The sequence below is a fragment of the Oryzias latipes genome, chromosome 5, assembly GCF_002234675.1.
Source record: "Oryzias latipes chromosome 5, ASM223467v1".
Classification (NCBI taxonomy): domain Eukaryota; kingdom Metazoa; phylum Chordata; class Actinopteri; order Beloniformes; family Adrianichthyidae; genus Oryzias; species Oryzias latipes.
The window spans coordinates 24276742-24291650 of record NC_019863.2 but is presented as its reverse complement, the minus strand read 5'-3'; the positions used below and the strand labels follow the sequence as shown (position 1 = coordinate 24291650).

Genomic DNA, 14909 nt, shown 5'->3' with positions numbered 1-14909 from the left:
GACACAACACTTGGCATGTGCGTTCACGCTCTGCTCCTCAGCATTGCTGAAGTTCACCTAATGTAATTTTTGTGGGGGGGCACGTCTTTCTTTGATGAGATTCCCCTCATGTATGAGATTAGATTTGCTTTGTTTACCCAAAGCTTCAGGCGAAGAGAAAAAAAAAAAAGGTTACAAGGAAGATGTGCTGATTTATGTCACACTGTACTGGAACCTGTACACAAAGCAGGACGGCCAGCACATGAAATGCTCAGTTTTGCTTCATGCCCTGTAATTCTGCAAATAAGAGTGTTTACAAGAACAATGGAGGAGCGAAGAGTTTTACACTGAAGACTTTCATACAGACTGTATGAAAGCTGCATCAAAACTTTACAACATTTATTCTACTGAAAAAGGAGCACCTGAGTCATAAAATTGTTAAATATAAACTAATGTTAGCATATGTTTGTGTAAATAGTCTGATGACCATTTCGGGGTGTACTCTGCCTTAGCCCAACAGTAGCTGGGATAGCCTCCAGTATTGACCCTGAAGGGAATTAAGCGGGTTTAGAAAATCGAGATGAATAAATTAGTATTACATTAAAATTATATCTCATATTTATTATTTTTTTCATAATTATATGCCATTTTACATGCTAAGCTGTAGAAACTTTTACACATTAAATGTCAGCATGTAGAATGGAAATACCTCACTTAAAATGCATGTGTGTAGTATTCAACTACTCTGTTACCCATGATCCTCCAGGGCTGGGGCCCCATGTACAGTTTGTGGGGTAATTGAGAGGGAAAGCTTCGACCCTGCAAGCTTTGAGTGATCCCAGCTGAACTCTGATAAGACGCTCAGGGTTCTCCATGGAAACTCTCCAGTTTCCCTCCTCAACTCGAACCTCCGACCCCCATCTGTCCCGGTTGAGGCGCTCAAACATCTTACAACACCCCCCCACCCCATCCTTGGCACAAGCAGCCAAAAGCCAGGGGGATAATTAAGATGTAGGAAAAGGACTACCCCATCTCCCCCTTTCCTCCCTCATCCTCTCATCTTTATCAACTAAATTGAAACCGTCCTTGAACTTGTTAAGACCCTGGCTAATTAGTGGGGTGTATAACACACCTATCTTCCTCATTATTCTGCCTTGCCATCTTTGCTCTTTCAACCTCTCCTTTAATCCCTTTTTTCACTTTTACATCTTCTCATTTTTCCAGAAATTGAGAATGCTTCAACATGCGAGGAGACGCAGACAATACTCAAGTCAGGCTAGGAGGAAAAAAACGGTAAACAAGAGATTAAACAATACAAGAGAGGGGGCAGAATTAATCTCCCATAAAGTGTGTTTATGTTTCTGTCTGTCAACTCATTGGATTTCTGTCATCTGTGGAAATCAGCCTGGCAAAAAGGAAAGCTGTTTATTTCACGCATGAACACGGACACACTCTGAAAAACACATTGTCAGAACGCACATGCAGTGATGCAAAAAGGTATTGGCCTTGACCACCTGAAGATTTATTTCAAATAAATGGAATTTTTACGTTTCATTTTTTATTTATTTTTCATTTTAACAACTTAAAACACAATTTGAAATGACTAGAAGAATTAAAAAATGCTGTTTTTCATAAGTATTTCATGTATTTAGACAAGAACTTCAAATCTGCCACCTTTCTTCCGGTTCTTGATGTATTTAGTATCTTCTTCAAACAAACGTTTTGCAATGACTGCAAAGACTGTCTAGAATTCCTTTATTTTGACCACAATAAAGGCATGAGTGACTGTTGAATGTCTTTGTATAGAATTTGGTCTAGACTTATTTTTTGACTAGACAATAATTATCTTTATATGATCTATATAATGATACTAATGATCTATTCAGAGATAACCTTCATGCTCCTGTGTTTGGATTAATGTTATACTAAAAAAATCAGAGAGCTTTTCAAATGACTAAAACAAATTGTCTTAGTCCTGGAGCTGCACTACATCATCACACCACCACCATCATACTGATTGTTGCTTTGATGTTCTGTAATTGTTTGACTCCAGTATTAACATACAAACCGTCCAGCAAGTTCCCTTTTGTCTCATTAGAACACATGAAATCTAGAATTTTCTTTTTCTTAGTGAATATTTGATTCTGATTGTGTGCAGGGTGTCCAGTTAAAAAGTGATGTTATAAAAAGAAGTTCTGGTCATATAGCCTGAATGCTCTACATTATTGGACTGGCCTAAACAAGACACTCCACAGTAAAATCTACAAGAAATAAAAACAACAATTTCAAAGTAGGATGGTAAAATATGAATACATTAGTAAAACAAAAAACATTGATACAAAAAAAAAAAAAAAAAGCACCAGCAGAGCAGAATCTAATGCTGGGTCAGAAGCCTCTTGATTAAAATCAGTTTTAAGAAGTTTTTTTTTAATGGACAGTGAATGCTCACTGGTAACTTGTCAGGCTTAATCCTTTACTTGTCAAATCTGGAGCGAGACTTTGTACTCTTTTTCCTCAACAGTGTCTTTTTCCTTGAACTCTCTTGTTGATTTTTCATTTTTTTCATGACCTCTGACCTTTACTAAATCAAAGAAGCCCACGCTTCTTTTCATGTTGTTCTGCTCCTTTGATGACTTCCTTCATAAGTCCTCTCGGAGTTCTGAGTCATTTTAGTCAGTTGGGCATTTCTGAACATTGTATAGTTGGGAATTAAGATTCTCACTGGAGTTCTTTGGGGGTTTAAAGCTGCACTTTTTTATGCAGGATGTTGTTTTAAACATATCCTCTTCTCTTAGAAAGCAAAGTTATTTTTATTCAGTTTTAAGTCTGTTAGTGATTAGTTCACAGTTTACTGATGACGAATGACTTTTCCACACAGGAGCAATTTGATATATAAGATTATTCGAATGCAATACAATAATTCAAGCATAAACATGCATGAATACCTTTCAATACTCTCAATACTATCAGAATTACAAATTTGAAGTTTTACAGCTGGGGTGTGTACTTTTTGAGTGTATTTTTTTAAAGCACAGATCAAACGGAGTCAGGAGTTCAGTGGATTCTGCAGAAAAACCAGACAGATTCTTTGAACTAACACTGATATAACATTTAAGCGGAGAAACGTCAATGATAGTTCAGCTGGTAAAGGCCTCCTTTCCGTTCCAGCTACTGGTATTTCCAGTCGGTACAATGAAGGGGTCATCCTCCGTGCCAATCGTTATCTAATTCTCCATGCTCTCCTTCTCACTTCAATATTTCCCTCAGTTTGTTAACAGAAAATAAAAAGTTTTTTCTCTTAGATGCCCAAACAGCAGCAAGTGAAGGTTGCTTTCAGTTTTTTGTCTTTAAGAGACTCACGTCTTGGTCCTGTCTTCATACAAACCCCACACTGCAGCATGAAATCTATATCAGTGTGAGAGCAGATGCCAGACTGATGAAAAAGTGACAGAAGGAGTGATTAGGAGAACTGTAGAGAAGAACTGGTTGAATTGAGCTGATTATGTGCTGCTGGTGAGAGGAACAGCAGGGAGGGAGTTGATGTGTTCAAGGCTCTATTCATGATTTCTGAGGAAGCTGGAGGGAGCTGCAGCTGCAGCGTAAACACTCGGAATCTTGCAGGGAGGATGGCAATCTTCTAACTCCTGTTCAGCCTCCAAGTCTTTTGCCACTTATACTTCGAACAAACCTTCTGGAGGATTTTAGCGTATACAAACAAATCAACCAGCAAAGCGTTAATCTAATCTGTCACTGTATTACTTACTTTGTCTAATCTTGTTTAAGAATGACAGTCACTGGCAGGTTCTCATACCTTAACTCAGAAAGTTCTTAATTTGATCAATTTTCAGCCTGATGGGGGTGAAGCAACTGTCAACAAAACTAAAACTCATGGACTTTGTTTCAAAAATAGACTTATTCCAGCTTTTTTGGTCAGTATCAACCACAGACTTTTAGTTGTTGTGCTCTGCCAACACTGAATGTATTGACTTGTATTCTGTCCAAAATGACAGCAGCCCTTTACCAAAAAGTGGTAGACTTGAGAGTTTTTTTTATGAAGTGTACTTGTATACAAGAGCAAGTATACCTCAGACCGTGTATGTATAGTGTAGGAAGTATACTAACTTATCACTTATTTGCACTAAATTGGAAAATTTGAAGTTCACAATATACAGATAGGAAATAAAAAGTAAACGTAAGTATATTGCCTAACTTACCAAGAATACTTGTAGTACACTTACTTTTTCTAAGAGAGTACAATTAAAGGTCAAATTAAATTTTTTGACTGACTTACTTTGGAGGATAAAACAAAAAGAAGATACATCACAGCACAATCTTCTTTCTAAATAAAATCATTTCATAGGTGCAAGCCATTTCAGTCCATTTATGTGTTATAGTTATCCACAAGTATATTAAATTTTATCTTCTTCCGCTGAGCCGGTACCGACCTCGACTGCAGCAGCAAAGGAAAGTGGTATTTATGCTGGTCATCGACAACAGGTGAAATAAAGGATCAGTTTAGAGAGAAAGTTCAACTCTTGCTACTTATTTTTTGTCCAGATGATGAAGCAAAAGTTTGTTTTAAAGAAGCCAGCGCAGTGATATAGAACACTTAAGCTACAGGACCAGAACTTCTATTTTAGGTGTGAATTATCCCTGTGGAATATCACTTTTTAATCACACCCAGCGGCCAATCAGAATCGAGTATTTACGCGGACCATGATATAAAAAAAATTAATTATCAACAAATTGTGCATTCTTTCAATAAAGAAAGCAGTCATTCTTAAAAATGAATAACATTAGAAGAAGTATTCTCACAATAAAATTTTGAAAATTAGCTAAACTTTTTCCATCAATTGTTTTTCAGATTTCATGGAGGCAGCCATTTTAATGAGCAGGAAAAGTCCTTCTACTACCCTAGTGGAATGATGAAGAACTACAGGGCAGAAAACATAGACCATGTTATATATGATTAATTTAAGGAAGGTTTTGATCATGTTAATGAGATGGGCTCTTGATAAAAACTGGAGTCTGTTTGCATCAAATATGATACGAAGGGTTTTATAGGATTACACAGGACCAGGCTGCTAGCTACTAGGTTTTTTTGGTCCTCCAGGCTCCACTGACTTCGCTCCTGCTATTTACCTTTGTCCTGATCTGTCCGTGTCAGTAGGTAAAGTTGATTGTGTAGTTCTTCTGCACAGTCTAGCCTTCATTAAGGCTAAACATCAAGTTCTTAATCAAGTTTTTATTGTTTGCAATCACGTTTATAAAATGAATTTTACTATCAGGCCTGGATTGCCTTTTAGATTAAATTCTTTGATCTACCTGAGGATTATTTGCTACAGATCCCTTCTGCCCCTTTCTCCCTTTCTGGAAAAGTAATAACACCACTAAGTCCAACAGAACGTTTATTACAAGAAAAACTTCATTCCAACTACAGGTAGTTCTTCCACCCTAGTACTGGTCCAACCACTTACTCTTGGAGCCCCCCACACAGTCCCCGTACTCGCTCTGTCTAGTCCATCCATCCATTTTCAAAATCAGCTGAACACGTTACAGGGTTGCTGGAGCCAAACAACCTACTGTTGGGCGACGGCAGGGTGACCCTGAACAGGTCGCCAGTCTCTTGAAGGGCTAGAAGAATTTAAAGTCACCAGCTATCTTGAAAAACACAAAAAATATAACAAAGTTTGTCTGAAGTGATTCTTTTGAACAATGTTTTTTTAAAGTGTCTAAATGTAAAGAAACTGATTTTCATTAGCCCTGTGCTGGCCAGGTGAACTGCCCAGGGTGTACCCTGCCTCCGTCCTGACATAGCTGGGTAGACTCCGGCAATCCTGGGAACCAGAACGGGAATAAAGCAGGTTCAAATCATGTACCTGTAGGAATTCACGAATGAGTTTGATAAGAATGAGTTTAATTTTGGTTTCAGTGGCTGATGTACAACTTTATCTAAACTGCAAACAGACTCGGGGCAATAAACTGAGGACTGATTGACACACACATGCTTACAGAACAAAAAATTATTTATAAACGACTAAAAATACGCTGCACTGTACATTTGGTCAGAGCCGATCACTCAGACGTTGGCTGTCAATGATCGCACAAAACACAAGACATCTTTGCAGAACTGTCCAGATGATACGAAGATGCAAATGAATATGGTCTTTGTTCACAAAGTGAGTGAGCTCCTGAGGATTCATCACATAATGTCCCTTTTCCAATGTTTATGTGGGAGTCATGGAATCAAATGTATGTATTTAGATCTCTAATCCATGCATTATACAGCCACTCACGAGTTTTTGAAATTATGCTCAAAATTCAGATGTGTGCTCTGCCAACACTTGTTCTCTCCTCTTTCTTTGCACTGAAGCGTGAAAAAAGCTGCAGACGATGTTTCAGCAAAAAAGCATCAAAAGGGAAGCCAAAGTTGATGAAGGGTGTCATCTTTTAAAGATCTCATTACAGATTAATGAATGTGATGCCGTAGCGACAGACAGAGAATAGGATGTGGATGATGAGGACGGAGCAAGAATAGGTGGGGTTAGATGGCGGCGTGTTTGTGACAGAAAGAGAGGCGCAGCTCACAGGTGGCATTTCCAGGCTTAAAACTGGGTTTTATGTAAAGTCACAGGTCTGCACATTAACTCTTCCCAACACCTTTCTGGCTCTGGTCCTATCAGCTACACACCCACAGCAGGCCTAATAACTTTGCTTCGGCACGTGTGTCTGTGTCTGTTTGTGTGTTCCTGTCAGTGTGCTGGCTCTTTGACAGCGATAACCTTTCTGGAATAGGAGTGTTAATTGCACTGGTCTAGGATCAGTGCTGGAGATGGTGTAATTGCTTTCTATTCAGCGATGCAATTTTGTACGGGATGGTGTGTGCATGTTCGAAATGTGCGAAAAAGACACAAAGTTGTGCAAAACTAATATTTCTGCTCTTTTAAAGATTGTGGGGAAAAGTTTTGGAGTGAGGCTGAAAGGATCATGAAGGATTTCTTATAAAATGTCCGGCGTTGCGCAGCGGAGAGCGGGTCAGCGTGTCTGAAAGCTCTTTCACCAGCAGAGCTGAGTGCTGAAAGAGTCATTAGAGCGGTCAGCTTCAGAACTCCAATGCTGATTATTAGGCTATAAGCCGGTGCTGTTAACAGACCTCCCATGATGCAATGAGCATCTCTTTGCTTCCCTTTTACTCACTCTTCATGCATTAATGGGCTATTATTGGGCATAATTAACATGTGTATATGCTTTATTTAAAAAGTATGTTTACTGACCTGGTTTTCACATGGATCAACAAACCAATGCATCAGTGGGTCACATGCATTAATGTTCAACCAGAATCCTTTTCCCTGTTCTTTTTATCAGCATTTTTTTTCACACCTTTTAGATGCATTACCTCCCATAGCAAAGTGTCACAAAACAGGCAGAAGGCTCGTTCCAATTGCAGCAGGTTTATTAGCTCAGCTTAAAGTGCACAAAGCTAAATCAGGGTCAGGCAGGCATGGGTCAATAACGAGCATGGGAGCATCAGAGAAACAACGAGAATAGTCAGGATCCAGACTAGAGTCGGAGCAGGCGGCAGGCAAATGGAGTCAAAGGCGAAACAGGGTCAGGAAATAAGAAATGCGTGTATCAAGTATGATACAAATGGTTATACAGGGTTAAGAGGTGGGAAAACATCATTGGAAAGAGGCCTAAATGTTCAAAAGGGAGGCCATCAGCTATTCTTTTTGGTAACATGATAAAAGATTTAAAGGTATTAAAACACAAATCACACTTTTCAAGCAATTACTTATAGAATATATTGATATTTAAAACGTAATAATATATTCAGTCAAGTTACCTTGACACCTGAAAAGCTTTGTGTTTTCAGCTGCAAACACAACCCTTTGTGTGACACAATAGATTCAAACCCACAATAAATGTTGACAAAGTGATTCAACATTCAGCCCATTTCCTGTTTACAGGAAAAGTACAACAGTTAAAGTTTACTAGATAGCAAACAAATATCTTGCTTTGAGCATTTAAGGTAAATTGATCTCATAAATAGAAACACAAGTTAAATTGTTTTCATTCTTGAGACATTTTTCATCTTTTATAAAGGTTAACATCCACAACCTTCAGACTGATGAAGCCACTTGGATGAGTCGTGAAATGTTTCAAATAGAAGATTTTCCCTCCAGATTTCATAATTCAACTTCAAAACAACGTCACCTGTAGAAATAACACCCTGCACCGACACATGATGATTCAACAGCTTTACATAGCTGCTCCACCCAACAAGGCAGTCAGGATGAATTTCACCTTAATTTTTCCTGATACTGTAGAAAACCGAAAACCCTTCTGTGCTTCCACAAACAGCGCAACAGCGAAGAGATAGATTTAAGGTACAGTCCAAACGTAGATAACCTTAACAAAAAAATATATAAATATGAATAATTGGAAATGGACTTGTAAACTATCCCCTATTTAAGGATATATTAAAACAAATGTCATTAATGTATTGCTGAGAAGGTTTTAGAGAGATGGGGGTGAGAATAAATACATGTATTCTTCCCCCCACCTCTAGTGAATGTGCAAAATGTTACTTTATTGCATTAAAGACATACAAAATTGTGTTATTTCTTTTTGGATGAGGATTTTTTGTAAAGTTTTATATATTTTCATTAACTTTTTAATGCTCATTATAAATATTTGTTGTTGTTTTTTTTTTCTTTTAATGATTTGCTTTTCTTTATAAATGCAAACTAGGTGTAATGTCATGTAAGCCTTTAAAAATTTTTGCCTGCTGTTAGAGGTGTGGCTTAAAATGACACATTTAAAGAAAAAAGATTAATTTTACTTTTTCAAAGAAGAATCTTTCCTCAAATATCTGCATTTAATTTAAAAAAAAAAAAGGCTCTCAAAAATTATTCTGTTTTTTGCCTCAGGTAACCGTTGAATCCAAGGTCTAACGCCTCTTAAATAAGGAATCCACAAGTCATCTTAGCGTAACACCACTTGTGAAAACCTTATTTGTCCCACATGTCAGACACTCAGTCTCCTGAAAGCAGTCAGAATCCTTTTCTCTGAGATTTACCACTTTCAGTTCACTGTGTGTGACAGCTGTAATTGTTTGACAGCTTTTCTTGCTGGTCCATTTGTACTGAAAAGATGTGGAGACACAAACAAGACGCCATCATGAGTTTTATTCTCTTTTCATCAAAACACAAAACTCCTGCGACAACAAGTTTTGGGCTGTTCCTGAATCATAACCTGCAGAGTTAATGCTGCAATCCATCCCAAATGCAGCACAAAAGCCAACTAACTGTTGTTTTATTTGTTGGAAAACAGTCAACCCTGCTGTGACTGTGCAGACTCGACCAGCCGCTGCAAACTTAGAATAGATGATTTGGGAGAACTTTTCTGCAGCTACCCAACATGAAGACATTATGGTCCACCAAAGATCCAGCCCCTTTACAGAACATGTTTTCCTTCACCTTGTGTGTTTATTAAGATGCATATTTTCAAAGACCATCTGCAGAGGAGTGCTAACACCACCATAAGCCAGCACCAGCTGTTCTGGGTTGCGCCACGCCGCTGTCTCGTGGGAGCTTGTACAGCCAATTACAGAATGGCGGACGGTCATCGAGAGGGCAATGGAGTAGTTCAAAGACTAGCTGAAGGTGTAATCAGATCTAGAGTATGGAGCTGCTGATAGTAGCAGAAACGTTGACTTTCTCATTTAGAACCGCGACTTTGTTTAGCATCGTGTCAGCTAGTTTAGGGCACATTCTGGTGAAATGTACGCTTTATGTAGATGCTTTAGTCAGTTTCATTGTAAGACCTGTAAACCTTTTTTTTCTTCGAATTAATAACATTCAATAAATAAAAATATGTATACTTAAAAAAACACAAAAAAAGGTTTTCATCACATAAAATAATCCATTCAGTATTTTTTTCTCATAGATTGAAAACAGAATTTATTTATTCTTGTCTGCAAAATGTTTGTCTGTTTTATTTTTGCCTTTCAATATAGTCAAAAGGTGATGGTTAAATGACGTCATGTCTGGCTTAGATTGCAAAAACATTTGTTTAGCAAAACATTGATTCTTTACTCCACAAAACCATCTTCTTTAATCCTCAACATCATTTTTGATTCCTGACAAGCTTACTAACTGTAAAGTTAAAGCTAGTTAAATACCTTGACCTTCAAACTGCAGTTATGGTTTATTTTCTCATTCTTTTTTCCAGCTCTGCTCATGTCTCCAACTGGATATTTAACTTCCTCACAAAACAAAATCTAGAACTTGATAATTACAGTCCTTGTTTAACTCAATTGCATTAGTGTGCTTCGGAATATCGCATGTTCCCCCCATTTGTCGAAATGTCCTTGGGCAAGACACTTAACCCTGCATCGCTCTTGGTGGTTATGGGTTGACGCCAGTGTTCAGCACCCATGAAAAACAGAACTCAACTCAGTCACTCAATCAGTGCTCAACTCACTGATCTACAGCATACTAAAAAATCTTAAAGATCATTATAACAAAGTAGATACGTGGTGCTTTAACAGGAGAGTGATTGGGCAACGGAAGTTGTCCATGCAAACCCGTACCCACCAAATTGTAATTACACATTTTAATACAAACACTTTGAATTCCACAACACTATACCCACGCCCCATAAGAAAGAACGTCCATAATTTTCTGTATCCTACCCCACCTGTCGGTAGGCCCTCCAACAGAGGTCATGTATCTTTCACCCCACCCCTGTTAGAGGGGCTAACGACAGGTAATGGGTTGGTAGTTGTGTTACAAGTACATTGACTCTTTGAGTCCAGTGGCCACTCTCTACATAAGGAACGTGATCCTTGTGATTCATGAATTAGGAATTATATTGCATCTAATCTGGAGTGGTGGTTGTGCCCTTTGTTGGGCAGTTTTGGGTATTTGGTCTAGTTTGTGTGCTGGGCCACCCTGCATTTCTACCATCACCTTGGCAACTGGAACCTGCAATTTTGCCCTTCTTTCTTCCTGTTGTGAGGACGACAATAGCAAGGGGGTGGGGGCTGGCCCTTTCCCATTAAGTGTTTAAGAGAGAACTGGACAGATCACATGTGATATCACCCATAGAAAATGCCTTACTTCAGCTCCAGCATAATGAAGCCATTTCAGTCACCATTTTTCTGCAATACAGAAGTTGCCAGTGATTGGTCTGAGTGGTCCAACTCACAGTTTCTATGGTAACCACAGTCACCAATCAGAAGTGAGCTTGCTCAAAGCCCACACCCCTTCAAATGAAAGCGAGCTCAGGAGAATCTGTCAGTCAAACAAAGTGTTTAAAGTGGGGGCCAGCGGGTACCACACACATTTAACAAGGAATCTGGTAGGTCAGTTTATAACTTGAATAACTTGCAATAAAGAAAAAACATTATGGAAAATAAATAAGATTAGCAAGAATTTGTTAAGAAAAAGTATCAGAGCAAGAATGGTATTCTGACAAATAGAATGACTGAGTAATAACCGTTTACTTCTCATTAGAAGTCAATGGAATTTTGCCTTCTTGGAGTCTTGGAGAGGGGGAGGGATCGTTTTTATAAACAGTCAATGCCTTTGCCTCTGCCTCAACTGGAATTCCCATAGGGCCTGGTGGTGGTCAGTCTAGATTGGCTTTGGGGTGGTCTTATACCCCTGGAGGCTATAGGGTGGAAACTAAGGACTCTTGAGCAATGGCTGGCATCTCACCTGGCGCTAGTTTGGATTTTAGTGGACCACAAGCTTCCAGAAGCTCAGTCTTTGTCGATGCTGGGGCTCATGCTGTTCATGCTCCCTCTTGTTTTCCAGTTGTATCTTCAGTAATGTCTCTGTTTGACTGGAACCGGGTCATCTGAAAGAGTGTAAGCTCTCAGGCTCCTTCTTTATGGGGGGTTTGGGGGACCCTGTACTGCCACTGTGCCTGCTGTTGGATCTGTGTCTGGGCTTCGACCTCCTACCCTCAGTTACGTCATGATACTTTCTGACAAACACACACTCTCCCGAACACACTTGCCTGTTCATCTCAACACAAGCATGCCAATGTTTGAAATATGTAAGCCTTTATGTCTTGGGATGCTGCTTTTTTTATGCATATTACTATAGTTGTCTGTGTGGAATGCATGTGTGTTTGTGCAGAACATGGTTATTCGTGTGCTTGTTTATGTTTTTTGGGGTATTTGAGCGCGTAGATGTGTGGCTGAGCACAAAAAAAGCAGCCCTCCTGTAAACAGTTTTTAACACATTTGTAAGCCTCAAACAACTTTAGTTGTCTATTATGATGGAGGCATTTTTTTTAGTCTTTCTCCTTGTATTTTACCCTCTTCTCCGTCCCCACTTCATCCTTTTTTTTTCTGCTCCTCATGTTTTCTTAACTCTCCACATCTATCTCACAACTCTTTCTGTTTGTCTGGTCTAAAACTTGTCTTTTTATTTAATAAATTTGAAAAAATATATATATATTTTTAAATGGCTACAAACAAAAGGTATTCATACAAACATTCAGTATCCAACAGAACTCCAGGTGAAATTTTAAATCCAAACGCTGGTATGTTTTCACTAGATTTGTTCAACTGCTTAATGCAGCTGGCCAGTGAAGGTTCAACTCTTCGTTATTTTTTGTTCCTTCAAAACTATCCACATCTTATTTTACGTTCATTAACTAACCATCGAAACAATTTAAGACCCTTTCATGCCCTAAAATGCTCTTATTGTGGAAGGTTGAGCTGACAGGAACTGAAATAAAATCTTGCGAGTGGGAAGGTCTTTGTGTAAAGGAGAGGTAGGTGAAGCAACAGGAGTTGGATAAATTGTAATAGAAAGAGACTGTGGGCTTTTGACACCTCAGCTCATCACTTTCTTATCCACATCATGGTTTGCTCAGCCCACATTAATCACACTCACACACACACACATATGCTTTACTGTCAACTGTATCGATCGTGGAGTGTCCGGTGGATGAACCTGTCATGGCCAACATAGATCGGAGTGGAGGATAATGAAGTCTTCCTGCTCTATTTGACAAGTTCTGAGAAAGCGTGTTAGAGTGAGTGTGCACGATTCTGAGGGTTTGTGTGAGGAGTAAAAAAAAGATGCTCCAGGGAGAGCACACCGCAATTCTTACCACTGAATGAATAAATTGAATGGAAAGAGGGTGCTTGAGCCAAAGACGTGATCTGTCATGGTGTCATTTAAATGAACCTGGCGTCATAGGAGAAGCCAGCGAGCTAATAAAGACATAACCTCCATGAACACAAACAGACATCGATCCAATAGAAAGGCTGGATTTGGCTGTAAATGGACAACAATGTTTGACCTTTTTCAATATGTTTGTATCATTTTTATTCATCGTTTTATGAATGATAAACTCTCCTTTGAGAATTTTATACTTGGTTCTTCTCTTTTTCTTCTCCTAAACAAACAATCACACTAGGCAATTTTTGCTTTTGGTGTGCTGAACTCAGTTTGGGGGTGAGCTGTCTGTGTACAGATTTTTACATTGGCCCTGAAGTCCAAATCACACCAACAGAGTACACAAAACATGTAAAGAGAGAAGGTGCAACGGAACACAGATAAAGACCCTACCAAAGCCTGAAGCTATGTTCACACCGCCCTCGGCAATGAGCGTTCAAGTGAATACTTCCAACGAAAAGTCTATGCAAACGCGCTTACATGTGTGTTTTGAGCTTCTGCGTTTAAGGGTGTTTTTAGACTTGACACATTTAGCCCGCTTAAATTCTACCAGTGTTCGTTTCCCCCTGATAATCAGGAAAACATTTTCAGTCTGAATACACCCAAGCGGACCCTGGTCCGTGATCCGTCTTTGGAGGTGGTCTCAGTTTGTTTCCAATCGGACTGAGCTTCGGTTCTCTCTGAAATTCCTCAGTCCAAATAGAATCCGTTCCCGGAACGGAACAGCTGGACCAAAACAGCCACCATAGCCGATATACACAGAGTAGAAATGAAGCAACAAATGAGCAGCTGGCAAATATAAAGCAACGATTATCCTGATATCAAACAGAAAAAAAGGGTCCAACTGTTTAATTGTTAGAATGTTTATTTTAACACAGCTGAAAATGCTTCTAACATGCTTTTCTGTGTCTCGTTACGCATAACAGGCGCTGCTGTGATGTCATCCTAAAAACTAGTTTTAGTTCCTTAACAAAATTCTCTTAAAACAATACCATAACACCACAACGATGAGACACAGCAACTCATTGAAATGTGGTCAGAGGAATGCAGGCTCAACAAAACACCTTTTAACGTGATACAAATAGCTTCTCCCTGTTTTCCTGGCAAGCTGCATGTCATGAACCCTTTTCTTTGTACCTTCTTAGCTGTATTCTTAGCCAGTAACTGACCTGCAGCATTCCTCCACTGAGCCTGACAGTGATACAGATGTTTAAAACTTTAAGTTTAAATCAACCAAAAGCACAGTACTTCCATAATTTGTGCCTAATTAAGCAGACTGGGTCTAGGACAAATAGTATTTCAGTCAAAATACACCCTAAAACCTTCATGTTCATGCGTATAAAATGTACTGCCACTGAAAGAGCATTGCAAGTTAAACCAGGTCGAACTTTGACCAATCAGGGACTCTGATTTGGTAATGACAGATGTATAGCATCCCTTTTAATTCGTGGAAGTGCCAACTGATCCTGGTGGAGAAATTAATAATTGTGGTTTGTGTCCGACTGAAATTATGACACTGTGTCTTTCATATATCGGAATGGAGCTGTGAGAGAAAAAGCCTTGAGCAAGATTTACACCGCTTCAACATTTTACACCAAGCCTCTTCCAACTGTAGGTGGTGGACATGCCCTAGTAAACGGTAAAAAGATAAATAAAGAAGAAGAAGAAGCCTATGTTCTGCTTGTCCAGTGTGTCCAGACTAAACATGCATTCAAGAACCTGCAATTA

General features: G+C 39.0%; 1 protein-coding gene across 5 annotated transcripts in view; it reads right to left on the bottom strand.

The window, feature by feature from the left end:
- The window catches only part of epha8 (EPH receptor A8), a 129210-nt gene that overhangs the window by 71371 nt on the left and 42930 nt on the right, over positions 1–14909 (bottom strand). The gene's annotated exons all lie outside the window — the stretch shown is intronic.